Source organism: Scyliorhinus torazame, chromosome 4 (assembly GCF_047496885.1).
Source record: "Scyliorhinus torazame isolate Kashiwa2021f chromosome 4, sScyTor2.1, whole genome shotgun sequence".
In the NCBI taxonomy this organism is placed as follows: Eukaryota; Metazoa; Chordata; class Chondrichthyes; order Carcharhiniformes; family Scyliorhinidae; genus Scyliorhinus; species Scyliorhinus torazame.
Genome location: NC_092710.1, coordinates 304,278,468 through 304,300,967, shown reverse-complemented (window position 1 = coordinate 304,300,967; position 22,500 = coordinate 304,278,468). Strand labels below are relative to the sequence as shown.

Sequence of the window (22,500 nt, the reverse complement as noted above, 5' to 3'; positions counted from 1 at the left end):
CCAACACTTGCCTGCGGGCTCAACTCAGGCAGGCGGCTTGGTCGGGCCATTCAGCTGCTGCAGCTTTGCCGGGCCTTTGCAACGCAGCACGGTTGTGTGCCTTGGCGTGCTGCACTTTGATGGGCACGCCAGCTGGCCCGTGTGGCCGCAAGCCAGTGTGTCGGCAGGATGTTCTCTCTCCTAGCCTGAAGGCGCCGCATGAATGCAAGTTGTGGCATTGGGGCTGGTGTGGAAAGCGAAGGAAGAGAGAGCTGGCTTGCATTGCCTGCCTGACCCTTGTGCTGGCTGTGCTGAGAGAAGTGCGCAGCGTTGCAATGTGGAAAGGCAGCAGCGTGCAGGCGGCAGGCTGGTGTGAGGTAGGCGGGGCTTGCAGTTTTCCTTGAGGAGGTGGAGAAGAAAAAAGAGAGCTCGGTGGGGATGGCATGAAGGGGAGCGAGTATCAGGCATATAGGCTAGAATTAGCAGGAGAAGGAGAGAAAGAGGAGGAGAAGTAGAAGTAGAAGTAGAAAAAGAGAGAGAAAAAATTGAAAACAACCGGAAAGAAGAAGTGGCGAGGGTGCTAGGGTGGCCAGCTTGAATAGGCGAGAAGACGGTGATGCAGATGCCTACGGCCATACTAGTCTGAAAACGCCCGATCTCGTTTGATCTCGGAAGCTAAGCAGACTCAGGCCTGGTTAGTACTTGGATGGGAGACCGCCTGGGAATACCAGGTGCAGTAGGCTTTTGCGGCCAGCAGAGACTGCTCACGCCAAGCACTCTCCACACCAGAGGCAGGCCAACCTTTTGCTGCTCTCTGCGTCCTCGCCATTCCTCCCAACACTTACCTGCGGGCTCAACTCAGGCAGGCGGCTTGGTCGGGCCATTCAGCTGCTGCAGCTTTGCCGGGCCTTTGCAACGCAGCACGGTTGTGTGCCTTGGCGTGCTGCACTTTGATGGGCACGCCAGCTGGCCCGTGTGGCCGCAAGCCAGTGTGTCGGCAGGACGTTCTCTCTCCTAGCCTGAAGGCGCCGCATGAATGCAAGTTGTGGCATTGGGGCTGGTGTGGAAAGCGAAGGAAGAGAGAGCTGGCTTGCATTGCCTGCCTGACCCTTGTGCTGGCTGTGCTGAGAGAAGTGCGCAGCGTTGCAATGTGGAAAGGCAGCAGCGTGCAGGCGGCAGGCTGGTGTGAGGTAGGCGGGGCTTGCAGTTTTCCTTGAGGAGGTGGAGAAGAAAAAAGAGAGCTCGGTGGGGATGGCATGAAGGGGAGCGAGTATCAGGCATATAGGCTAGAATTAGCAGGAGAAGGAGAGAAAGAGGAGGAGAAGTCGAAGTAGAAGTAGAAAAAGAGAGAGAAAAAATTGAAAACAACCGGAAAGAAGAAGTGGCGAGGGTGCTAGGGTGGCCAGCTTGAATAGGCGAGAAGACGGTGCTGCGGATGCCTACGGCCATACTAGTCTGAAAACGCCCGATCTCGTCTGATCTCGGAAGCTCAGCAGACTCAGGCCTGGTTAGTACTTGGATGGGAGACCGCCTGGGAATACCAGGTGCAGTAGGCTTTTGCGGCCAGCAGAGACTGCTCACGCCAAGCACTCTCCACACCAGAGGCAGGCCAACCTTTTGCTGCTCTCTGCGTCCTCGCCATTCCTCCCAACACTTGCCTGCGGGCTCAACTCAGGCAGGCGGCTTGGTCGGGCCATTCAGCTGCTGCAGCTTTGCCGGGCCTTTGCAACGCAGCACGGTTGTGTGCCTTGGCGTGCTGCACTTTGATGGGCACGCCAGCTGGCCCGTGTGGCCGCAAGCCAGTGTGTCGGCAGGATGTTCTCTCTCCTAGCCTGAAGGCGCGGCATGAATGCAAGTTGTGGCATTGGGGCTGGTGTGGAAAGCGAAGGAAGAGAGAGCTGGCTTGCATTGCCTGCCTGACCCTTGTGCTGGCTGTGCTGAGAGAAGTGCGCAGCGTTGCAATGTGGAAAGGCAGCAGCGTGCAGGCGGCAGGCTGGTGTGAGGTGGGCGGGGCTTGCAGTTTTCCTTGGGGAGGTGGAGAAGAAAAAAGAGAGCTAGGTGGGGACGGCATGAAGGGGAGCGAGTATCAGGCATATAGGCTAGAATTAGCAGGAGAAGGAGAGAAAGAGGAGGAGAAGTAGAAGTAGAAGTAGAAAAAGAGAGAGAAAAAATTGAAAACAACCAGAAAGAAGAAGTGGCGAGGGTGCTAGGGTGGCCAACTTGAATAGGCGAGAAGACGGTGCTGCAGATGCCTACGGCCATACTAGTCTGAAAACGCTTGATCTCGTCTGATCTCGGAAGCTAAGCAGACTCAGGCCTGGTTAGTACTTGGATGGGAGACCGCCTGGGAATACCAGGTGCAGTAGGCTTTTGCGGCCAGCAGAGACTGCTCACGCCAAGCACTCTCCACACCAGAGGCAGGCCAACCTTTTGCTGCTCTCTGCGTCCTCGCCATTCCTCCCAACACTTGCCTGCGGGCTCAACTCAGGCAGGCGGCTTGGTCGGGCCATTCAGCTGCTGCAGCTTTGCCGGGCCTTTGCAACGCAGCACGGTTGGGTGCCTTGGCGTGCTGCACTTTGATGGGCACGCCAGCTGGCCCGTGTGGCCGCAAGCCAGTGTGTCGGCAGGACGTTCTCTCTCCTAGCCTGAAGGCGCCGCATGAATGCAAGTTGTGGCATTGGGGCTGGTGTGGAAAGCGAAGGAAGAGAGAGCTGGCTTGCATTGCCTGCCTGACCCTTGTGCTGGCTGTGCTGAGAGAAGTGCGCAGCGTTGCAATGTGGAAAGGCAGCAGCGTGCAGGCGGCAGGCTGGTGTGAGGTGGGCGGCGCTTGCAGTTTTCCTTGGGGAGGTGGAGAAGAAAAAAGAGAGCTAGGTGGGGACGGCATGAAGGGGAGCGAGTATCAGGCATATAGGCTAGAATTAGCAGGAGAAGGAGAGAAAGAGGAGGAGAAGTAGAAGTAGAAGTAGAAAAAGAGAGAGAAAAAATTGAAAACAACCGGAAAGAAGAAGTGGCGAGGGTGCTAGGGTGGCCAGCTTGAATAGGCGAGAAGACGGTGCTGCAGATGCCTACGGCCATACTAGTCTGAAAACGCCCGATCTCGTCTGATCTCGGAAGCTAAGCAGACTCAGGCCTAGTTAGTACTTGGATGGGAGACCGCCTGGGAATACCAGGTGCAGTAGGCTTTTGCGGCCAGCAGTGACTGCTCACGCCAAGCACTCTCCACACCAGAGGCAGGCCAACCTTTTGCTGCTCTCTGCGTCCTCGCCATTCCTCCCAACACTTGCCTGCGGGCTCAACTCAGGCAGGCGGCTTGGTCGGGCCATTCAGCTGCTGCAGCTTTGCCGGGCCTTTGCAACGCAGCACGGTTGTGTGCCTTGGCGTGCTGCACTTTGATGGGCACGCCAGCTGGCCCGTGTGGCCGCAAGCCAGTGTGTCGGCAGGATGTTCTCTCTCCTAGCCTGAAGGCGCCGCATGAATGCAAGTTGTGGCATTGGGGCTGGTGTGGAAAGCGAAGGAAGAGAGAGCTGGCTTGCATTGCCTGCCTGACCCTTGTGCTGGCTGTGCTGAGAGAAGTGCGCAGCGTTGCAATGTGGAAAGGCAGCAGCGTGCAGGCGGCAGGCTGGTGTGAGGTGGGCGGGGCTTGCAGTTTTCCTTGGGGAGGTGGAGAAGAAAAAAGAGAGCTAGGTGGGGACGGCATGAAGGGGAGCGAGTATCAGGCATATAGGCTAGAATTAGCAGGAGAAGGAGAGAAAGAGGAGGAGAAGTCGAAGTAGAAGTAGAAAAAGAGAGAGAAAAAATTGAAAACAACCGGAAAGAAGAAGTGGCGAGGGTGCTAGGGTGGCCAGCTTGAATAGGCGAGAAGACGGTGCTGCAGATGCCTACGGCCATACTAGTCTGAAAACGCCCGATCTCGTCTGATCTCGGAAGCTAAGCAGACTCAGGCCTGGTTAGTACTTGGATGGGAGACCGCCTGGGAATACCAGGTGCAGTAGGCTTTTGCGGCCAGCAGTGACTGCTCACGCCAAGCACTCTCCACACCAGAGGCAGGCCAACCTTTTGCTGCCCTCTGCGTCCTCGCCATTCCTCCCAACACTTGCCTGCGGGCTCAACTCAGGCAGGCGGCTTGGTCGGGCCATTCAGCTGCTGCAGCTTTGCCGGGCCTTTGCAACGCAGCACGGTTGTGTGCCTTGGCGTGCTGCACTTTGATGGGCACGCCAGCTGGCCCGTGTGGCCGCAAGCCAGTGTGTCGGCAGGATGTTCTCTCTCCTAGCCTGAAGGCGCCGCATGAATGCAAGTTGTGGCATTGGGGCTGGTGTGGAAAGCGAAGGAAGAGAGAGCTGGCTTGCATTGCCTGCCTGACCCTTGTGCTGGCTGTGCTGAGAGAAGTGCGCAGCGTTGCAATGTGGAAAGGCAGCAGCGTGCAGGCGGCAGGCTGGTGTGAGGTAGGCGGGGCTTGCAGTTTTCCTTGAGGAGGTGGAGAAGAAAAAAGAGAGCTCGGTGGGGATGGCATGAAGGGGAGCGAGTATCAGGCATATAGGCTAGAATTAGCAGGAGAAGGAGAGAAAGAGGAGGAGAAGTAGAAGTAGAAGTAGAAAAAGAGAGAGAAAAAATTGAAAACAACCGGAAAGAAGAAGTGGCGAGGGTGCTAGGGTGGCCAGCTTGAATAGGCGAGAAGACGGTGATGCAGATGCCTATGGCCATACTAGTCTGAAAACGCCCGATCTCGTCTGATTTCGGAAGCTAAGCAGACTCAGGCCTGGTTAGTACTTGGATGGGAGACCGCCTGGGAATACCAGGTGCAGTAGGCTTTTGCGGCCAGCAGAGACTGCTCACGCCAAGCACTCTCCACACCAGAGGCAGGCCAACCTTTTGCTGCTCTCTGCGTCCTCGCCATTCCTCCCAACACTTACCTGCGGGCTCAACTCAGGCAGGCGGCTTGGTCGGGCCATTCAGCTGCTGCAGCTTTGCCGGGCCTTTGCAACGCAGCACGGTTGGGTGCCTTGGCGTGCTGCACTTTGATGGGCACGCCAGCTGGCCCGTGTGGCCGCAAGCCAGTGTGTCGGCAGGACGTTCTCTCTCCTAGCCTGAAGGCGCCGCATGAATGCAAGTTGTGGCATTGGGGCTGGTGTGGAAAGCGAAGGAAGAGAGAGCTGGCTTGCATTGCCTGCCTGACCCTTGTGCTGGCTGTGCTGAGAGAAGTGCGCAGCGTTGCAATGTGGAAAGGCAGCAGCGTGCAGGCGGCAGGCTGGTGTGAGGTGGGCGGCGCTTGCAGTTTTCCTTGGGGAGGTGGAGAAGAAAAAAGAGAGCTAGGTGGGGACGGCATGAAGGGGAGCGAGTATCAGGCATATAGGCTAGAATTAGCAGGAGAAGGAGAGAAAGAGGAGGAGAAGTAGAAGTAGAAGTAGAAAAAGAGAGAGAAAAAATTGAAAACAACCGGAAAGAAGAAGTGGCGAGGGTGCTAGGGTGGCCAGCTTGAATAGGCGAGAAGACGGTGCTGCAGATGCCTACGGCCATACTAGTCTGAAAACGCCCGATCTCGTCTGATCTCGGAAGCTATGCAGACTCAGGCCTAGTTAGTACTTGGATGGGAGACCGCCTGGGAATACCAGGTGCAGTAGGCTTTTGCGGCCAGCAGTGACTGCTCACGCCAAGCACTCTCCACACCAGAGGCAGGCCAACCTTTTGCTGCTCTCTGCGTCCTCGCCATTCCTCCCAACACTTGCCTGCGGGCTCAACTCAGGCAGGCGGCTTGGTCGGGCCATTCAGCTGCTGCAGCTTTGCCGGGCCTTTGCAACGCAGCACGGTTGTGTGCCTTGGCGTGCTGCACTTTGATGGGCACGCCAGCTGGCCCGTGTGGCCGCAAGCCAGTGTGTCGGCAGGATGTTCTCTCTCCTAGCCTGAAGGCGCCGCATGAATGCAAGTTGTGGCATTGGGGCTGGTGTGGAAAGCGAAGGAAGAGAGAGCTGGCTTGCATTGCCTGCCTGACCCTTGTGCTGGCTGTGCTGAGAGAAGTGCGCAGCGTTGCAATGTGGAAAGGCAGCAGCGTGCAGGCGGCAGGCTGGTGTGAGGTGGGCGGGGCTTGCAGTTTTCCTTGGGGAGGTGGAGAAGAAAAAAGAGAGCTAGGTGGGGACGGCATGAAGGGGAGCGAGTATCAGGCATATAGGCTAGAATTAGCAGGAGAAGGAGAGAAAGAGGAGGAGAAGTCGAAGTAGAAGTAGAAAAAGAGAGAGAAAAAATTGAAAACAACCGGAAAGAAGAAGTGGCGAGGGTGCTAGGGTGGCCAGCTTGAATAGGCGAGAAGACGGTGCTGCAGATGCCTACGGCCATACTAGTCTGAAAACGCCCGATCTCGTCTGATCTCGGAAGCTAAGCAGACTCAGGCCTGGTTAGTACTTGGATGGGAGACCGCCTGGGAATACCAGGTGCAGTAGGCTTTTGCGGCCAGCAGTGACTGCTCACGCCAAGCACTCTCCACACCAGAGGCAGGCCAACCTTTTGCTGCCCTCTGCGTCCTCGCCATTCCTCCCAACACTTGCCTGCGGGCTCAACTCAGGCAGGCGGCTTGGTCGGGCCATTCAGCTGCTGCAGCTTTGCCGGGCCTTTGCAACGCAGCACGGTTGTGTGCCTTGGCGTGCTGCACTTTGATGGGCACGCCAGCTGGCCCGTGTGGCCGCAAGCCAGTGTGTCGGCAGGATGTTCTCTCTCCTAGCCTGAAGGCGCCGCATGAATGCAAGTTGTGGCATTGGGGCTGGTGTGGAAAGCGAAGGAAGAGAGAGCTGGCTTGCATTGCCTGCCTGACCCTTGTGCTGGCTGTGCTGAGAGAAGTGCGCAGCGTTGCAATGTGGAAAGGCAGCAGCGTGCAGGCGGCAGGCTGGTGTGAGGTAGGCGGGGCTTGCAGTTTTCCTTGAGGAGGTGGAGAAGAAAAAAGAGAGCTCGGTGGGGATGGCATGAAGGGGAGCGAGTATCAGGCATATAGGCTAGAATTAGCAGGAGAAGGAGAGAAAGAGGAGGAGAAGTAGAAGTAGAAGTAGAAAAAGAGAGAGAAAAAATTGAAAACAACCGGAAAGAAGAAGTGGCGAGGGTGCTAGGGTGGCCAGCTTGAATAGGCGAGAAGACGGTGATGCAGATGCCTACGGCCATACTAGTCTGAAAACGCCCGATCTCGTCTGATCTCGGAAGCTAAGCAGACTCAGGCCTGGTTAGTACTTGGATGGGAGACCGCCTGGGAATACCAGGTGCAGTAGGCTTTTGCGGCCAGCAGAGACTGCTCACGCCAAGCACTCTCCACACCAGAGGCAGGCCAACCTTTTGCTGCTCTCTGCGTCCTCGCCATTCCTCCCAACACTTACCTGCGGGCTCAACTCAGGCAGGCGGCTTGGTCGGGCCATTCAGCTGCTGCAGCTTTGCCGGGCCTTTGCAACGCAGCACGGTTGTGTGCCTTGGCGTGCTGCACTTTGATGGGCACGCCAGCTGGCCCGTGTGGCCGCAAGCCAGTGTGTCGGCAGGACGTTCTCTCTCCTAGCCTGAAGGCGCCGCATGAATGCAAGTTGTGGCATTGGGGCTGGTGTGGAAAGCGAAGGAAGAGAGAGCTGGCTTGCATTGCCTGCCTGACCCTTGTGCTGGCTGTGCTGAGAGAAGTGCGCAGCGTTGCAATGTGGAAAGGCAGCAGCGTGCAGGCGGCAGGCTGGTGTGAGGTAGGCGGGGCTTGCAGTTTTCCTTGAGGAGGTGGAGAAGAAAAAAGAGAGCTCGGTGGGGATGGCATGAAGGGGAGCGAGTATCAGGCATATAGGCTAGAATTAGCAGGAGAAGGAGAGAAAGAGGAGGAGAAGTCGAAGTAGAAGTAGAAAAAGAGAGAGAAAAAATTGAAAACAACCGGAAAGAAGAAGTGGCGAGGGTGCTAGGGTGGCCAGCTTGAATAGGCGAGAAGACGGTGCTGCGGATGCCTACGGCCATACTAGTCTGAAAACGCCCGATCTCGTCTGATCTCGGAAGCTAAGCAGACTCAGGCCTGGTTAGTACTTGGATGGGAGACCGCCTGGGAATACCAGGTGCAGTAGGCTTTTGCGGCCAGCAGAGACTGCTCACGCCAAGCACTCTCCACACCAGAGGCAGGCCAACCTTTTGCTGCTCTCTGCGTCCTCGCCATTCCTCCCAACACTTGCCTGCGGGCTCAACTCAGGCAGGCGGCTTGGTCGGGCCATTCAGCTGCTGCAGCTTTGCCGGGCCTTTGCAACGCAGCACGGTTGTGTGCCTTGGCGTGCTGCACTTTGATGGGCACGCCAGCTGGCCCGTGTGGCCGCAAGCCAGTGTGTCGGCAGGATGTTCTCTCTCCTAGCCTGAAGGCGCGGCATGAATGCAAGTTGTGGCATTGGGGCTGGTGTGGAAAGCGAAGGAAGAGAGAGCTGGCTTGCATTGCCTGCCTGACCCTTGTGCTGGCTGTGCTGAGAGAAGTGCGCAGCGTTGCAATGTGGAAAGGCAGCAGCGTGCAGGCGGCAGGCTGGTGTGAGGTGGGCGGGGCTTGCAGTTTTCCTTGGGGAGGTGGAGAAGAAAAAAGAGAGCTAGGTGGGGACGGCATGAAGGGGAGCGAGTATCAGGCATATAGGCTAGAATTAGCAGGAGAAGGAGAGAAAGAGGAGGAGAAGTAGAAGTAGAAGTAGAAAAAGAGAGAGAAAAAATTGAAAACAACCAGAAAGAAGAAGTGGCGAGGGTGCTAGGGTGGCCAACTTGAATAGGCGAGAAGACGGTGCTGCAGATGCCTACGGCCATACTAGTCTGAAAACGCTTGATCTCGTCTGATCTCGGAAGCTAAGCAGACTCAGGCCTGGTTAGTACTTGGATGGGAGACCGCCTGGGAATACCAGGTGCAGTAGGCTTTTGCTGCCAGCAGAGACTGCTCACGCCAAGCACTCTCCACACCAGAGGCAGGCCAACCTTTTGCTGCTCTCTGCGTCCTCGCCATTCCTCCCAACACTTGCCTGCGGGCTCAACTCAGGCAGGCGGCTTGGTCGGGCCATTCAGCTGCTGCAGCTTTGCCGGGCCTTTGCAACGCAGCACGGTTGGGTGCCTTGGCGTGCTGCACTTTGATGGGCACGCCAGCTGGCCCGTGTGGCCGCAAGCCAGTGTGTCGGCAGGACGTTCTCTCTCCTAGCCTGAAGGCGCCGCATGAATGCAAGTTGTGGCATTGGGGCTGGTGTGGAAAGCGAAGGAAGAGAGAGCTGGCTTGCATTGCCTGCCTGACCCTTGTGCTGGCTGTGCTGAGAGAAGTGCGCAGCGTTGCAATGTGGAAAGGCAGCAGCGTGCAGGCGGCAGGCTGGTGTGAGGTGGGCGGCGCTTGCAGTTTTCCTTGGGGAGGTGGAGAAGAAAAAAGAGAGCTAGGTGGGGACGGCATGAAGGGGAGCGAGTATCAGGCATATAGGCTAGAATTAGCAGGAGAAGGAGAGAAAGAGGAGGAGAAGTAGAAGTAGAAGTAGAAAAAGAGAGAGAAAAAATTGAAAACAACCGGAAAGAAGAAGTGGCGAGGGTGCTAGGGTGGCCAGCTTGAATAGGCGAGAAGACGGTGCTGCAGATGCCTACGGCCATACTAGTCTGAAAACGCCCGATCTCGTCTGATCTCGGAAGCTAAGCAGACTCAGGCCTAGTTAGTACTTGGATGGGAGACCGCCTGGGAATACCAGGTGCAGTAGGCTTTTGCGGCCAGCAGTGACTGCTCACGCCAAGCACTCTCCACACCAGAGGCAGGCCAACCTTTTGCTGCTCTCTGCGTCCTCGCCATTCCTCCCAACACTTGCCTGCGGGCTCAACTCAGGCAGGCGGCTTGGTCGGGCCATTCAGCTGCTGCAGCTTTGCCGGGCCTTTGCAACGCAGCACGGTTGTGTGCCTTGGCGTGCTGCACTTTGATGGGCACGCCAGCTGGCCCGTGTGGCCGCAAGCCAGTGTGTCGGCAGGATGTTCTCTCTCCTAGCCTGAAGGCGCCGCATGAATGCAAGTTGTGGCATTGGGGCTGGTGTGGAAAGCGAAGGAAGAGAGAGCTGGCTTGCATTGCCTGCCTGACCCTTGTGCTGGCTGTGCTGAGAGAAGTGCGCAGCGTTGCAATGTGGAAAGGCAGCAGCGTGCAGGCGGCAGGCTGGTGTGAGGTGGGCGGGGCTTGCAGTTTTCCTTGGGGAGGTGGAGAAGAAAAAAGAGAGCTAGGTGGGGACGGCATGAAGGGGAGCGAGTATCAGGCATATAGGCTAGAATTAGCAGGAGAAGGAGAGAAAGAGGAGGAGAAGTAGAAGTAGAAGTAGAAAAAGAGAGAGAAAAAATTGAAAACAACCGGAAAGAAGAAGTGGCGAGGGTGCTAGGGTGGCCAGCTTGAATAGGCGAGAAGACGGTGCTGCAGATGCCTACGGCCATACTAGTCTGAAAACGCCCGATCTCGTCTGATCTCGGAAGCTAAGCAGACTCAGGCCTGGTTAGTACTTGGATGGGAGACCGCCTGGGAATACCAGGTGCAGTAGGCTTTTGCGGCCAGCAGTGACTGCTCACGCCAAGCACTCTCCACACCAGAGGCAGGCCAACCTTTTGCTGCCCTCTGCGTCCTCGCCATTCCTCCCAACACTTGCCTGCGGGCTCAACTCAGGCAGGCGGCTTGGTCGGGCCATTCAGCTGCTGCAGCTTTGCCGGGCCTTTGCAACGCAGCACGGTTGTGTGCCTTGGCGTGCTGCACTTTGATGGGCACGCCAGCTGGCCCGTGTGGCCGCAAGCCAGTGTGTCGGCAGGATGTTCTCTCTCCTAGCCTGAAGGCGCCGCATGAATGCAAGTTGTGGCATTGGGGCTGGTGTGGAAAGCGAAGGAAGAGAGAGCTGGCTTGCATTGCCTGCCTGACCCTTGTGCTGGCTGTGCTGAGAGAAGTGCGCAGCGTTGCAATGTGGAAAGGCAGCAGCGTGCAGGCGGCAGGCTGGTGTGAGGTAGGCGGGGCTTGCAGTTTTCCTTGAGGAGGTGGAGAAGAAAAAAGAGAGCTCGGTGGGGATGGCATGAAGGGGAGCGAGTATCAGGCATATAGGCTAGAATTAGCAGGAGAAGGAGAGAAAGAGGAGGAGAAGTAGAAGTAGAAGTAGAAAAAGAGAGAGAAAAAATTGAAAACAACCGGAAAGAAGAAGTGGCGAGGGTGCTAGGGTGGCCAGCTTGAATAGGCGAGAAGACGGTGATGCAGATGCCTACGGCCATACTAGTCTGAAAACGCCCGATCTCGTCTGATCTCGGAAGCTAAGCAGACTCAGGCCTGGTTAGTACTTGGATGGGAGACCGCCTGGGAATACCAGGTGCAGTAGGCTTTTGCGGCCAGCAGAGACTGCTCACGCCAAGCACTCTCCACACCAGAGGCAGGCCAACCTTTTGCTGCTCTCTGCGTCCTCGCCATTCCTCCCAACACTTGCCTGCGGGCTCAACTCAGGCAGGCGGCTTGGTCGGGCCATTCAGCTGCTGCAGCTTTGCCGGGCCTTTGCAACGCAGCACGGTTGTGTGCCTTGGCGTGCTGCACTTTGATGGGCACGCCAGCTGGCCCGTGTGGCCGCAAGCCAGTGTGTCGGCAGGACGTTCTCTCTCCTAGCCTGAAGGCGCCGCATGAATGCAAGTTGTGGCATTGGGGCTGGTGTGGAAAGCGAAGGAAGAGAGAGCTGGCTTGCATTGCCTGCCTGACCCTTGTGCTGGCTGTGCTGAGAGAAGTGCGCAGCGTTGCAATGTGGAAAGGCAGCAGCGTGCAGGCGGCAGGCTGGTGTGAGGTAGGCGGGGCTTGCAGTTTTCCTTGAGGAGGTGGAGAAGAAAAAAGAGAGCTCGGTGGGGATGGCATGAAGGGGAGCGAGTATCAGGCATATAGGCTAGAATTAGCAGGAGAAGGAGAGAAAGAGGAGGAGAAGTAGAAGTAGAAGTAGAAAAAGAGAGAGAAAAAATTGAAAACAACCGGAAAGAAGAAGTGGCGAGGGTGCTAGGGTGGCCAGCTTGAATAGGCGAGAAGACGGTGCTGCGGATGCCTACGGCCATACTAGTCTGAAAACGCTTGATCTCGTCTGATCTCGGAAGCTAAGCAGACTCAGGCCTGGTTAGTACTTGGATGGGAGACCGCCTGGGAATACCAGGTGCAGTAGGCTTTTGCGGCCAGCAGAGACTGCTCACGCCAAGCACTCTCCACACCAGAGGCAGGCCAACCTTTTGCTGCTCTCTGCGTCCTCGCCATTCCTCCCAACACTTGCCTGCGGGCTCAACTCAGGCAGGCGGCTTGGTCGGGCCATTCAGCTGCTGCAGCTTTGCCGGGCCTTTGCAACGCAGCACGGTTGTGTGCCTTGGCCTGCTGCACTTTGATGGGCACGCCAGCTGGCCCGTGTGGCCGCAAGCCAGTGTGTCGGCAGGACGTTCTCTCTCCTAGCCTGAAGGCGCCGCATGAATGCAAGTTGTGGCATTGGGGCTGGTGTGGAAAGCGAAGGAAGAGAGAGCTGGCTTGCATTGCCTGCCTGACCCTTGTGCTGGCTGTGCTGAGAGAAGTGCGCAGCGTTGCAATGTGGAAAGGCAGCAGCGTGCAGGCGGCAGGCTGGTGTGAGGTGGGCGGCGCTTGCAGTTTTCCTTGGGGAGGTGGAGAAGAAAAAAGAGAGCTAGGTGGGGACGGCATGAAGGGGAGCGAGTATCAGGCATATAGGCTAGAATTAGCAGGAGAAGGAGAGAAAGAGGAGGAGAAGTAGAAGTAGAAGTAGAAAAAGAGAGAGAAAAAATTGAAAACAACCGGAAAGAAGAAGTGGCGAGGGTGCTAGGGTGGCCAGCTTGAATAGGCGAGAAGACGGTGCTGCAGATGCCTACGGCCATACTAGTCTGAAAACGCCCGATCTCGTCTGATCTCGGAAGCTATGCAGACTCAGGCCTAGTTAGTACTTGGATGGGAGACCGCCTGGGAATACCAGGTGCAGTAGGCTTTTGCGGCCAGCAGTGACTGCTCACGCCAAGCACTCTCCACACCAGAGGCAGGCCAACCTTTTGCTGCTCTCTGCGTCCTCGCCATTCCTCCCAACACTTGCCTGCGGGCTCAACTCAGGCAGGCGGCTTGGTCGGGCCATTCAGCTGCTGCAGCTTTGCCGGGCCTTTGCAACGCAGCACGGTTGTGTGCCTTGGCGTGCTGCACTTTGATGGGCACGCCAGCTGGCCCGTGTGGCCGCAAGCCAGTGTGTCGGCAGGATGTTCTCTCTCCTAGCCTGAAGGCGCCGCATGAATGCAAGTTGTGGCATTGGGGCTGGTGTGGAAAGCGAAGGAAGAGAGAGCTGGCTTGCATTGCCTGCCTGACCCTTGTGCTGGCTGTGCTGAGAGAAGTGCGCAGCGTTGCAATGTGGAAAGGCAGCAGCGTGCAGGCGGCAGGCTGGTGTGAGGTGGGCGGGGCTTGCAGTTTTCCTTGGGGAGGTGGAGAAGAAAAAAGAGAGCTAGGTGGGGACGGCATGAAGGGGAGCGAGTATCAGGCATATAGGCTAGAATTAGCAGGAGAAGGAGAGAAAGAGGAGGAGAAGTCGAAGTAGAAGTAGAAAAAGAGAGAGAAAAAATTGAAAACAACCGGAAAGAAGAAGTGGCGAGGGTGCTAGGGTGGCCAGCTTGAATAGGCGAGAAGACGGTGCTGCAGATGCCTACGGCCATACTAGTCTGAAAACGCCCGATCTCGTCTGATCTCGGAAGCTAAGCAGACTCAGGCCTGGTTAGTACTTGGATGGGAGACCGCCTGGGAATACCAGGTGCAGTAGGCTTTTGCGGCCAGCAGTGACTGCTCACGCCAAGCACTCTCCACACCAGAGGCAGGCCAACCTTTTGCTGCCCTCTGCGTCCTCGCCATTCCTCCCAACACTTGCCTGCGGGCTCAACTCAGGCAGGCGGCTTGGTCGGGCCATTCAGCTGCTGCAGCTTTGCCGGGCCTTTGCAACGCAGCACGGTTGTGTGCCTTGGCGTGCTGCACTTTGATGGGCACGCCAGCTGGCCCGTGTGGCCGCAAGCCAGTGTGTCGGCAGGATGTTCTCTCTCCTAGCCTGAAGGCGCCGCATGAATGCAAGTTGTGGCATTGGGGCTGGTGTGGAAAGCGAAGGAAGAGAGAGCTGGCTTGCATTGCCTGCCTGACCCTTGTGCTGGCTGTGCTGAGAGAAGTGCGCAGCGTTGCAATGTGGAAAGGCAGCAGCGTGCAGGCGGCAGGCTGGTGTGAGGTAGGCGGGGCTTGCAGTTTTCCTTGAGGAGGTGGAGAAGAAAAAAGAGAGCTCGGTGGGGATGGCATGAAGGGGAGCGAGTATCAGGCATATAGGCTAGAATTAGCAGGAGAAGGAGAGAAAGAGGAGGAGAAGTAGAAGTAGAAGTAGAAAAAGAGAGAGAAAAAATTGAAAACAACCGGAAAGAAGAAGTGGCGAGGGTGCTAGGGTGGCCAGCTTGAATAGGCGAGAAGACGGTGATGCAGATGCCTACGGCCATACTAGTCTGAAAACGCCCGATCTCGTCTGATCTCGGAAGCTAAGCAGACTCAGGCCTGGTTAGTACTTGGATGGGAGACCGCCTGGGAATACCAGGTGCAGTAGGCTTTTGCGGCCAGCAGAGACTGCTCACGCCAAGCACTCTCCACACCAGAGGCAGGCCAACCTTTTGCTGCTCTCTGCGTCCTCGCCATTCCTCCCAACACTTACCTGCGGGCTCAACTCAGGCAGGCGGCTTGGTCGGGCCATTCAGCTGCTGCAGCTTTGCCGGGCCTTTGCAACGCAGCACGGTTGTGTGCCTTGGCGTGCTGCACTTTGATGGGCACGCCAGCTGGCCCGTGTGGCCGCAAGCCAGTGTGTCGGCAGGACGTTCTCTCTCCTAGCCTGAAGGCGCCGCATGAATGCAAGTTGTGGCATTGGGGCTGGTGTGGAAAGCGAAGGAAGAGAGAGCTGGCTTGCATTGCCTGCCTGACCCTTGTGCTGGCTGTGCTGAGAGAAGTGCGCAGCGTTGCAATGTGGAAAGGCAGCAGCGTGCAGGCGGCAGGCTGGTGTGAGGTAGGCGGGGCTTGCAGTTTTCCTTGAGGAGGTGGAGAAGAAAAAAGAGAGCTCGGTGGGGATGGCATGAAGGGGAGCGAGTATCAGGCATATAGGCTAGAATTAGCAGGAGAAGGAGAGAAAGAGGAGGAGAAGTCGAAGTAGAAGTAGAAAAAGAGAGAGAAAAAATTGAAAACAACCGGAAAGAAGAAGTGGCGAGGGTGCTAGGGTGGCCAGCTTGAATAGGCGAGAAGACGGTGCTGCGGATGCCTACGGCCATACTAGTCTGAAAACGCCCGATCTCGTCTGATCTCGGAAGCTAAGCAGACTCAGGCCTGGTTAGTACTTGGATGGGAGACCGCCTGGGAATACCAGGTGCAGTAGGCTTTTGCGGCCAGCAGAGACTGCTCACGCCAAGCACTCTCCACACCAGAGGCAGGCCAACCTTTTGCTGCTCTCTGCGTCCTCGCCATTCCTCCCAACACTTGCCTGCGGGCTCAACTCAGGCAGGCGGCTTGGTCGGGCCATTCAGCTGCTGCAGCTTTGCCGGGCCTTTGCAACGCAGCACGGTTGTGTGCCTTGGCGTGCTGCACTTTGATGGGCACGCCAGCTGGCCCGTGTGGCCGCAAGCCAGTGTGTCGGCAGGATGTTCTCTCTCCTAGCCTGAAGGCGCGGCATGAATGCAAGTTGTGGCATTGGGGCTGGTGTGGAAAGCGAAGGAAGAGAGAGCTGGCTTGCATTGCCTGCCTGACCCTTGTGCTGGCTGTGCTGAGAGAAGTGCGCAGCGTTGCAATGTGGAAAGGCAGCAGCGTGCAGGCGGCAGGCTGGTGTGAGGTGGGCGGGGCTTGCAGTTTTCCTTGGGGAGGTGGAGAAGAAAAAAGAGAGCTAGGTGGGGACGGCATGAAGGGGAGCGAGTATCAGGCATATAGGCTAGAATTAGCAGGAGAAGGAGAGAAAGAGGAGGAGAAGTAGAAGTAGAAGTAGAAAAAGAGAGAGAAAAAATTGAAAACAACCAGAAAGAAGAAGTGGCGAGGGTGCTAGGGTGGCCAACTTGAATAGGCGAGAAGACGGTGCTGCAGATGCCTACGGCCATACTAGTCTGAAAACGCTTGATCTCGTCTGATCTCGGAAGCTAAGCAGACTCAGGCCTGGTTAGTACTTGGATGGGAGACCGCCTGGGAATACCAGGTGCAGTAGGCTTTTGCTGCCAGCAGAGACTGCTCACGCCAAGCACTCTCCACACCAGAGGCAGGCCAACCTTTTGCTGCTCTCTGCGTCCTCGCCATTCCTCCCAACACTTGCCTGCGGGCTCAACTCAGGCAGGCGGCTTGGTCGGGCCATTCAGCTGCTGCAGCTTTGCCGGGCCTTTGCAACGCAGCACGGTTGGGTGCCTTGGCGTGCTGCACTTTGATGGGCACGCCAGCTGGCCCGTGTGGCCGCAAGCCAGTGTGTCGGCAGGACGTTCTCTCTCCTAGCCTGAAGGCGCCGCATGAATGCAAGTTGTGGCATTGGGGCTGGTGTGGAAAGCGAAGGAAGAGAGAGCTGGCTTGCATTGCCTGCCTGACCCTTGTGCTGGCTGTGCTGAGAGAAGTGCGCAGCGTTGCAATGTGGAAAGGCAGCAGCGTGCAGGCGGCAGGCTGGTGTGAGGTGGGCGGCGCTTGCAGTTTTCCTTGGGGAGGTGGAGAAGAAAAAAGAGAGCTAGGTGGGGACGGCATGAAGGGGAGCGAGTATCAGGCATATAGGCTAGAATTAGCAGGAGAAGGAGAGAAAGAGGAGGAGAAGTAGAAGTAGAAGTAGAAAAAGAGAGAGAAAAAATTGAAAACAACCGGAAAGAAGAAGTGGCGAGGGTGCTAGGGTGGCCAGCTTGAATAGGCGAGAAGACGGTGCTGCAGATGCCTACGGCCATACTAGTCTGAAAACGCCCGATCTCGTCTGATCTCGGAAGCTAAGCAGACTCAGGCCTAGTTAGTACTTGGATGGGAGACCGCCTGGGAATACCAGGTGCAGTAGGCTTTTGCGGCCAGCAGTGACTGCTCACGCCAAGCACTCTCCACACCAGAGGCAGGCCAACCTTTTGCTGCTCTCTGCGTCCTCGCCATTCCTCCCAACACTTGCCTGCGGGCTCAACTCAGGCAGGCGGCTTGGTCGGGCCATTCAGCTGCTGCAGCTTTGCCGGGCCTTTGCAACGCAGCACGGTTGTGTGCCTTGGCGTGCTGCACTTTGATGGGCACGCCAGCTGGCCCGTGTGGCCGCAAGCCAGTGTGTCGGCAGGATGTTCTCTCTCCTAGCCTGAAGGCGCCGCATGAATGCAAGTTGTGGCATTGGGGCTGGTGTGGAAAGCGAAGGAAGAGAGAGCTGGCTTGCATTGCCTGCCTGACCCTTGTGCTGGCTGTGCTGAGAGAAGTGCGCAGCGTTGCAATGTGGAAAGGCAGCAGCGTGCAGGCGGCAGGCTGGTGTGAGGTGGGCGGGGCTTGCAGTTTTCCTTGGGGAGGTGGAGAAGAAAAAAGAGAGCTAGGTGGGGACGGCATGAAGGGGAGCGAGTATCAGGCATATAGGCTAGAATTAGCAGGAGAAGGAGAGAAAGAGGAGGAGAAGTCGAAGTAGAAGTAGAAAAAGAGAGAGAAAAAATTGAAAACAACCGGAAAGAAGAAGTGGCGAGGGTGCTAGGGTGGCCAGCTTGAATAGGCGAGAAGACGGTGCTGCAGATGCCTACGGCCATACTAGTCTGAAAACGCCCGATCTCGTCTGATCTCGGAAGCTAAGCAGACTCAGGCCTGGTTAGTACTTGGATGGGAGACCGCCTGGGAATACCAGGTGCAGTAGGCTTTTGCGGCCAGCAGTGACTGCTCACGCCAAGCACTCTCCACACCAGAGGCAGGCCAACCTTTTGCTGCCCTCTGCGTCCTCGCCATTCCTCCCAACACTTGCCTGCGGGCTCAACTCAGGCAGGCGGCTTGGTCGGGCCATTCAGCTGCTGCAGCTTTGCCGGGCCTTTGCAACGCAGCACGGTTGTGTGCCTTGGCGTGCTGCACTTTGATGGGCACGCCAGCTGGCCCGTGTGGCCGCAAGCCAGTGTGTCGGCAGGATGTTCTCTCTCCTAGCCTGAAGGCGCCGCATGAATGCAAGTTGTGGCATTGGGGCTGGTGTGGAAAGCGAAGGAAGAGAGAGCTGGCTTGCATTGCCTGCCTGACCCTTGTGCTGGCTGTGCTGAGAGAAGTGCGCAGCGTTGCAATGTGGAAAGGCAGCAGCGTGCAGGCGGCAGGCTGGTGTGAGGTAGGCGGGGCTTGCAGTTTTCCTTGAGGAGGTGGAGAAGAAAAAAGAGAGCTCGGTGGGGATGGCATGAAGGGGAGCGAGTATCAGGCATATAGGCTAGAATTAGCAGGAGAAGGAGAGAAAGAGGAGGAGAAGTAGAAGTAGAAGTAGAAAAAGAGAGAGAAAAAATTGAAAACAACCGGAAAGAAGAAGTGGCGAGGGTGCTAGGGTGGCCAGCTTGAATAGGCGAGAAGACGGTGATGCAGATGCCTACGGCCATACTAGTCTGAAAACGCCCGATCTCGTCTGATCTCGGAAGCTAAGCAGACTCAGGCCTGGTTAGTACTTGGATGGGAGACCGCCTGGGAATACCAGGTGCAGTAGGCTTTTGCGGCCAGCAGAGACTGCTCACGCCAAGCACTCTCCACACCAGAGGCAGGCCAACCTTTTGCTGCTCTCTGCGTCCTCGCCATTCCTCCCAACACTTGCCTGCGGGCTCAACTCAGGCAGGCGGCTTGGTCGGGCCATTCAGCTGCTGCAGCTTTGCCGGGCCTTTGCAACGCAGCACGGTTGTGTGCCTTGGCGTGCTGCACTTTGATGGGCACGCCAGCTGGCCCGTGTGGCCGCAAGCCAGTGTGTCGGCAGGACGTTCTCTCTCCTAGCCTGAAGGCGCCGCATGAATGCAAGTTGTGGCATTGGGGCTGGTGTGGAAAGCGAAGGAAGAGAGAGCTGGCTTGCATTGCCTGCCTGACCCTTGTGCTGGCTGTGCTGAGAGAAGTGCGCAGCGTTGCAATGTGGAAAGGCAGCAGCGTGCAGGCGGCAGGCTGGTGTGAGGTAGGCGGGGCTTGCAGTTTTCCTTGAGGAGGTGGAGAAGAAAAAAGAGAGCTCGGTGGGGATGGCATGAAGGGGAGCGAGTATCAGGCATATAGGCTAGAATTAGCAGGAGAAGGAGAGAAAGAGGAGGAGAAGTAGAAGTAGAAGTAGAAAAAGAGAGAGAAAAAATTGAAAACAACCGGAAAGAAGAAGTGGCGAGGGTGCTAGGGTGGCCAGCTTGAATAGGCGAGAAGACGGTGCTGCGGATGCCTACGGCCATACTAGTCTGAAAACGCTTGATCTCGTCTGATCTCGGAAGCTAAGCAGACTCAGGCCTGGTTAGTACTTGGATGGGAGACCGCCTGGGAATACCAGGTGCAGTAGGCTTTTGCGGCCAGCAGAGACTGCTCACGCCAAGCACTCTCCACACCAGAGGCAGGCCAACCTTTTGCTGCTCTCTGCGTCCTCGCCATTCCTCCCAACACTTGCCTGCGGGCTCAACTCAGGCAGGCGGCTTGGTCGGGCCATTCAGCTGCTGCAGCTTTGCCGGGCCTTTGCAACGCAGCACGGTTGTGTGCCTTGGCCTGCTGCACTTTGATGGGCACGCCAGCTGGCCCGTGTGGCCGCAAGCCAGTGTGTCGGCAGGACGTTCTCTCTCCTAGCCTGAAGGCGCCGCATGAATGCAAGTTGTGGCATTGGGGCTGGTGTGGAAAGCGAAGGAAGAGAGAGCTGGCTTGCATTGCCTGCCTGACCCTTGTGCTGGCTGTGCTGAGAGAAGTGCGCAGCGTTGCAATGTGGAAAGGCAGCAGCGTGCAGGCGGCAGGCTGGTGTGAGGTGGGCGGCGCTTGCAGTTTTCCTTGGGGAGGTGGAGAAGAAAAAAGAGAGCTAGGTGGGGACGGCATGAAGGGGAGCGAGTATCAGGCATATAGGCTAGAATTAGCAGGAGAAGGAGAGAAAGAGGAGGAGAAGTAGAAGTAGAAGTAGAAAAAGAGAGAGAAAAAATTGAAAACAACCGGAAAGAAGAAGTGGCGAGGGTGCTAGGGTGGCCAGCTTGAATAGGCGAGAAGACGGTGCTGCAGATGCCTACGGCCATACTAGTCTGAAAACGCCCGATCTCGTCTGATCTCGGAAGCTATGCAGACTCAGGCCTAGTTAGTACTTGGATGGGAGACCGCCTGGGAATACCAGGTGCAGTAGGCTTTTGCGGCCAGCAGTGACTGCTCACGCCAAGCACTCTCCACACCAGAGGCAGGCCAACCTTTTGCTGCTCTCTGCGTCCTCGCCATTCCTCCCAACACTTGCCTGCGGGCTCAACTCAGGCAGGCGGCTTGGTCGGGCCATTCAGCTGCTGCAGCTTTGCCGGGCCTTTGCAACGCAGCACGGTTGTGTGCCTTGGCGTGCTGCACTTTGATGGGCACGCCAGCTGGCCCGTGTGGCCGCAAGCCAGTGTGTCGGCAGGATGTTCTCTCTCCTAGCCTGAAGGCGCCGCATGAATGCAAGTTGTGGCATTGGGGCTGGTGTGGAAAGCGAAGGAAGAGAGAGCTGGCTTGCATTGCCTGCCTGACCCTTGTGCTGGCTGTGCTGAGAGAAGTGCGCAGCGTTGCAATGTGGAAAGGCAGCAGCGTGCAGGCGGCAGGCTGGTGTGAGGTGGGCGGGGCTTGCAGTTTTCCTTGGGGAGGTGGAGAAGAAAAAAGAGAGCTAGGTGGGGACGGCATGAAGGGGAGCGAGTATCAGGCATATAGGCTAGAATTAGCAGGAGAAGGAGAGAAAGAGGAGGAGAAGTCGAAGTAGAAGTAGAAAAAGAGAGAGAAAAAATTGAAAACAACCGGAAAGAAGAAGTGGCGAGGGTGCTAGGGTGGCCAGCTTGAATAGGCGAGAAGACGGTGCTGCAGATGCCTACGGCCATACTAGTCTGAAAACGCCCGATCTCGTCTGATCTCGGAAGCTAAGCAGACTCAGGCCTGGTTAGTACTTGGATGGGAGACCGCCTGGGAATACCAGGTGCAGTAGGCTTTTGCGGCCAGCAGTGACTGCTCACGCCAAGCACTCTCCACACCAGAGGCAGGCCAACCTTTTGCTGCCCTCTGCGTCCTCGCCATTCCTCCCAACACTTGCCTGCGGGCTCAACTCAGGCAGGCGGCTTGGTCGGGCCATTCAGCTGCTGCAGCTTTGCCGGGCCTTTGCAACGCAGCACGGTTGTGTGCCTTGGCGTACTGCACTTTGATGGGCACGCCAGCTGGCCCGTGTGGCCGCAAGCCAGTGTGTCGGCAGGATGTTCTCTCTCCTAGCCTGAAGGCGCCGCATGAATGCAAGTTGTGGCATTGGGGCTGGTGTGGAAAGCGAAGGAAGAGAGAGCTGGCTTGCATTGCCTGCCTGACCCTTGTGCTGGCTGTGCTGAGAGAAGTGCGCAGCGTTGCAATGTGGAAAGGCAGCAGCGTGCAGGCGGCAGGCTGGTGTGAGGTGGGCGGGGCTTGCAGTTTTCCTTGAGGAGGTGGAGAAGAAAAAAGAGAGCTCGGTGGGGATGGCATGAAGGGGAGCGAGTATCAGGCATATAGGCTAGAATTAGCAGGAGAAGGAGAGAAAGAGGAGGAGAAGTAGAAGTAGAAGTAGAAAAAGAGAGAGAAAAAATTGAAAACAACCGGAAAGAAGAAGTGGCGAGGGTGCTAGGGTGGCCAGCTTGAATAGGCGAGAAGACGGTGCTGCAGATGCCTACGGCCATACTAGTCTGAAAACGCCCGATCTCGTCTGATCTCGGAAGCTAAGCAGACTCAGGCCTGGTTAGTACTTGGATGGGAGACCGCCTGGGAATACCAGGTGCAGTAGGCTTTTGCGGCCAGCAGAGACTGCTCACGCCAAGCACTCTCCACACCAGAGGCAGGCCAACCTTTTGCTGCTCTCTGCGTCCTCGCCATTCCTCCCAACTCTTGCCTGCGGGCTCAACTCAGGCAGGCGGCTTGGTCGGGCCATTCAGCTGCTGCAGCTTTGCCGGGCCTTTGCAACGCAGCACGGTTGGGTGCCTTGGCGTGCTGCACTTTGATGGGCACGCCAGCTGGCCCGTGTGGCCGCAAGCCAGTGTGTCGGCAGGACGTTCTCTCTCCTAGCCTGAAGGCGCCGCATGAATGCAAGTTGTGGCATTGGGGCTGGTGTGGAAAGCGAAGGAAGAGAGAGCTGGCTTGCATTGCCTGCCTGACCCTTGTGCTGGCTGTGCTGAGAGAAGTGCGCAGCGTTGCAATGTCGAAAGGCAGCAGCGTGCAGGCGGCAGGCTGGTGTGAGGTGGGCGGCGCTTGCAGTTTTCCTTGGGGAGGTGGAGAAGAAAAAAGAGAGCTAGGTGGGGACGGCATGAAGGGGAGCGAGTATCAGGCATATAGGCTAGAATTAGCAGGAGAAGGAGAGAAAGAGGAGGAGAAGTAGAAGTAGAAGTAGAAAAAGAGAGAGAAAAAATTGAAAACAACCGGAAAGAAGAAGT

General features: G+C 57.0%; 27 non-coding genes across 27 annotated transcripts; all 27 read left to right on the top strand.

Moving 5' to 3' along the window:
* The first annotated feature begins 603 nt into the window (after positions 1–603).
* On the top strand, positions 604–722 carry LOC140413279 (5S ribosomal RNA). The gene has a single exon (XR_011942454.1). It is a non-coding gene; the product is annotated as a 5S ribosomal RNA (ribosomal RNA).
* Positions 723–1,416: 694 nt separating this feature from the next.
* Positions 1,417–1,535, top strand: LOC140414456 (5S ribosomal RNA). Its single transcript, XR_011943589.1, has one exon. It is a non-coding gene; the product is annotated as a 5S ribosomal RNA (ribosomal RNA).
* Positions 1,536–2,229: 694 nt separating this feature from the next.
* Positions 2,230–2,348, top strand: LOC140414381 (5S ribosomal RNA). Its single transcript, XR_011943517.1, has one exon. It is a non-coding gene; the product is annotated as a 5S ribosomal RNA (ribosomal RNA).
* Positions 2,349–3,042: 694 nt separating this feature from the next.
* LOC140414044 (5S ribosomal RNA) lies at positions 3,043–3,161 on the top strand. The gene has a single exon (XR_011943191.1). It is a non-coding gene; the product is annotated as a 5S ribosomal RNA (ribosomal RNA).
* Positions 3,162–3,855: 694 nt separating this feature from the next.
* On the top strand, positions 3,856–3,974 carry LOC140411987 (5S ribosomal RNA). The gene has a single exon (XR_011941195.1). It is a non-coding gene; the product is annotated as a 5S ribosomal RNA (ribosomal RNA).
* Positions 3,975–4,668: 694 nt separating this feature from the next.
* LOC140414485 (5S ribosomal RNA) lies at positions 4,669–4,787 on the top strand. Its single transcript, XR_011943616.1, has one exon. It is a non-coding gene; the product is annotated as a 5S ribosomal RNA (ribosomal RNA).
* Positions 4,788–5,481: 694 nt separating this feature from the next.
* LOC140415211 (5S ribosomal RNA) lies at positions 5,482–5,600 on the top strand. The gene has a single exon (XR_011944326.1). It is a non-coding gene; the product is annotated as a 5S ribosomal RNA (ribosomal RNA).
* A 694-nt stretch (positions 5,601–6,294) lies between these two features.
* Positions 6,295–6,413, top strand: LOC140411986 (5S ribosomal RNA). Its single transcript, XR_011941194.1, has one exon. It is a non-coding gene; the product is annotated as a 5S ribosomal RNA (ribosomal RNA).
* A 694-nt stretch (positions 6,414–7,107) lies between these two features.
* Positions 7,108–7,226, top strand: LOC140411985 (5S ribosomal RNA). Its single transcript, XR_011941193.1, has one exon. It is a non-coding gene; the product is annotated as a 5S ribosomal RNA (ribosomal RNA).
* Positions 7,227–7,920: 694 nt separating this feature from the next.
* On the top strand, positions 7,921–8,039 carry LOC140411984 (5S ribosomal RNA). Its single transcript, XR_011941192.1, has one exon. It is a non-coding gene; the product is annotated as a 5S ribosomal RNA (ribosomal RNA).
* A 694-nt stretch (positions 8,040–8,733) lies between these two features.
* LOC140414380 (5S ribosomal RNA) lies at positions 8,734–8,852 on the top strand. The gene has a single exon (XR_011943516.1). It is a non-coding gene; the product is annotated as a 5S ribosomal RNA (ribosomal RNA).
* Positions 8,853–9,546: 694 nt separating this feature from the next.
* Positions 9,547–9,665, top strand: LOC140414043 (5S ribosomal RNA). The gene has a single exon (XR_011943190.1). It is a non-coding gene; the product is annotated as a 5S ribosomal RNA (ribosomal RNA).
* Positions 9,666–10,359: 694 nt separating this feature from the next.
* Positions 10,360–10,478, top strand: LOC140411983 (5S ribosomal RNA). Its single transcript, XR_011941191.1, has one exon. It is a non-coding gene; the product is annotated as a 5S ribosomal RNA (ribosomal RNA).
* Positions 10,479–11,172: 694 nt separating this feature from the next.
* LOC140411981 (5S ribosomal RNA) lies at positions 11,173–11,291 on the top strand. Its single transcript, XR_011941190.1, has one exon. It is a non-coding gene; the product is annotated as a 5S ribosomal RNA (ribosomal RNA).
* Positions 11,292–11,985: 694 nt separating this feature from the next.
* LOC140414379 (5S ribosomal RNA) lies at positions 11,986–12,104 on the top strand. Its single transcript, XR_011943515.1, has one exon. It is a non-coding gene; the product is annotated as a 5S ribosomal RNA (ribosomal RNA).
* A 694-nt stretch (positions 12,105–12,798) lies between these two features.
* LOC140415209 (5S ribosomal RNA) lies at positions 12,799–12,917 on the top strand. The gene has a single exon (XR_011944324.1). It is a non-coding gene; the product is annotated as a 5S ribosomal RNA (ribosomal RNA).
* A 694-nt stretch (positions 12,918–13,611) lies between these two features.
* On the top strand, positions 13,612–13,730 carry LOC140411980 (5S ribosomal RNA). Its single transcript, XR_011941189.1, has one exon. It is a non-coding gene; the product is annotated as a 5S ribosomal RNA (ribosomal RNA).
* A 694-nt stretch (positions 13,731–14,424) lies between these two features.
* LOC140411979 (5S ribosomal RNA) lies at positions 14,425–14,543 on the top strand. Its single transcript, XR_011941188.1, has one exon. It is a non-coding gene; the product is annotated as a 5S ribosomal RNA (ribosomal RNA).
* Positions 14,544–15,237: 694 nt separating this feature from the next.
* Positions 15,238–15,356, top strand: LOC140411978 (5S ribosomal RNA). The gene has a single exon (XR_011941187.1). It is a non-coding gene; the product is annotated as a 5S ribosomal RNA (ribosomal RNA).
* A 694-nt stretch (positions 15,357–16,050) lies between these two features.
* On the top strand, positions 16,051–16,169 carry LOC140414377 (5S ribosomal RNA). Its single transcript, XR_011943512.1, has one exon. It is a non-coding gene; the product is annotated as a 5S ribosomal RNA (ribosomal RNA).
* A 694-nt stretch (positions 16,170–16,863) lies between these two features.
* Positions 16,864–16,982, top strand: LOC140414042 (5S ribosomal RNA). Its single transcript, XR_011943189.1, has one exon. It is a non-coding gene; the product is annotated as a 5S ribosomal RNA (ribosomal RNA).
* A 694-nt stretch (positions 16,983–17,676) lies between these two features.
* LOC140411977 (5S ribosomal RNA) lies at positions 17,677–17,795 on the top strand. Its single transcript, XR_011941186.1, has one exon. It is a non-coding gene; the product is annotated as a 5S ribosomal RNA (ribosomal RNA).
* A 694-nt stretch (positions 17,796–18,489) lies between these two features.
* LOC140411974 (5S ribosomal RNA) lies at positions 18,490–18,608 on the top strand. Its single transcript, XR_011941184.1, has one exon. It is a non-coding gene; the product is annotated as a 5S ribosomal RNA (ribosomal RNA).
* Positions 18,609–19,302: 694 nt separating this feature from the next.
* LOC140414376 (5S ribosomal RNA) lies at positions 19,303–19,421 on the top strand. Its single transcript, XR_011943511.1, has one exon. It is a non-coding gene; the product is annotated as a 5S ribosomal RNA (ribosomal RNA).
* A 694-nt stretch (positions 19,422–20,115) lies between these two features.
* LOC140415208 (5S ribosomal RNA) lies at positions 20,116–20,234 on the top strand. The gene has a single exon (XR_011944323.1). It is a non-coding gene; the product is annotated as a 5S ribosomal RNA (ribosomal RNA).
* Positions 20,235–20,928: 694 nt separating this feature from the next.
* On the top strand, positions 20,929–21,047 carry LOC140411973 (5S ribosomal RNA). Its single transcript, XR_011941183.1, has one exon. It is a non-coding gene; the product is annotated as a 5S ribosomal RNA (ribosomal RNA).
* Positions 21,048–21,741: 694 nt separating this feature from the next.
* On the top strand, positions 21,742–21,860 carry LOC140411972 (5S ribosomal RNA). The gene has a single exon (XR_011941182.1). It is a non-coding gene; the product is annotated as a 5S ribosomal RNA (ribosomal RNA).
* The last annotated feature ends 640 nt before the right edge of the window (positions 21,861–22,500 follow it).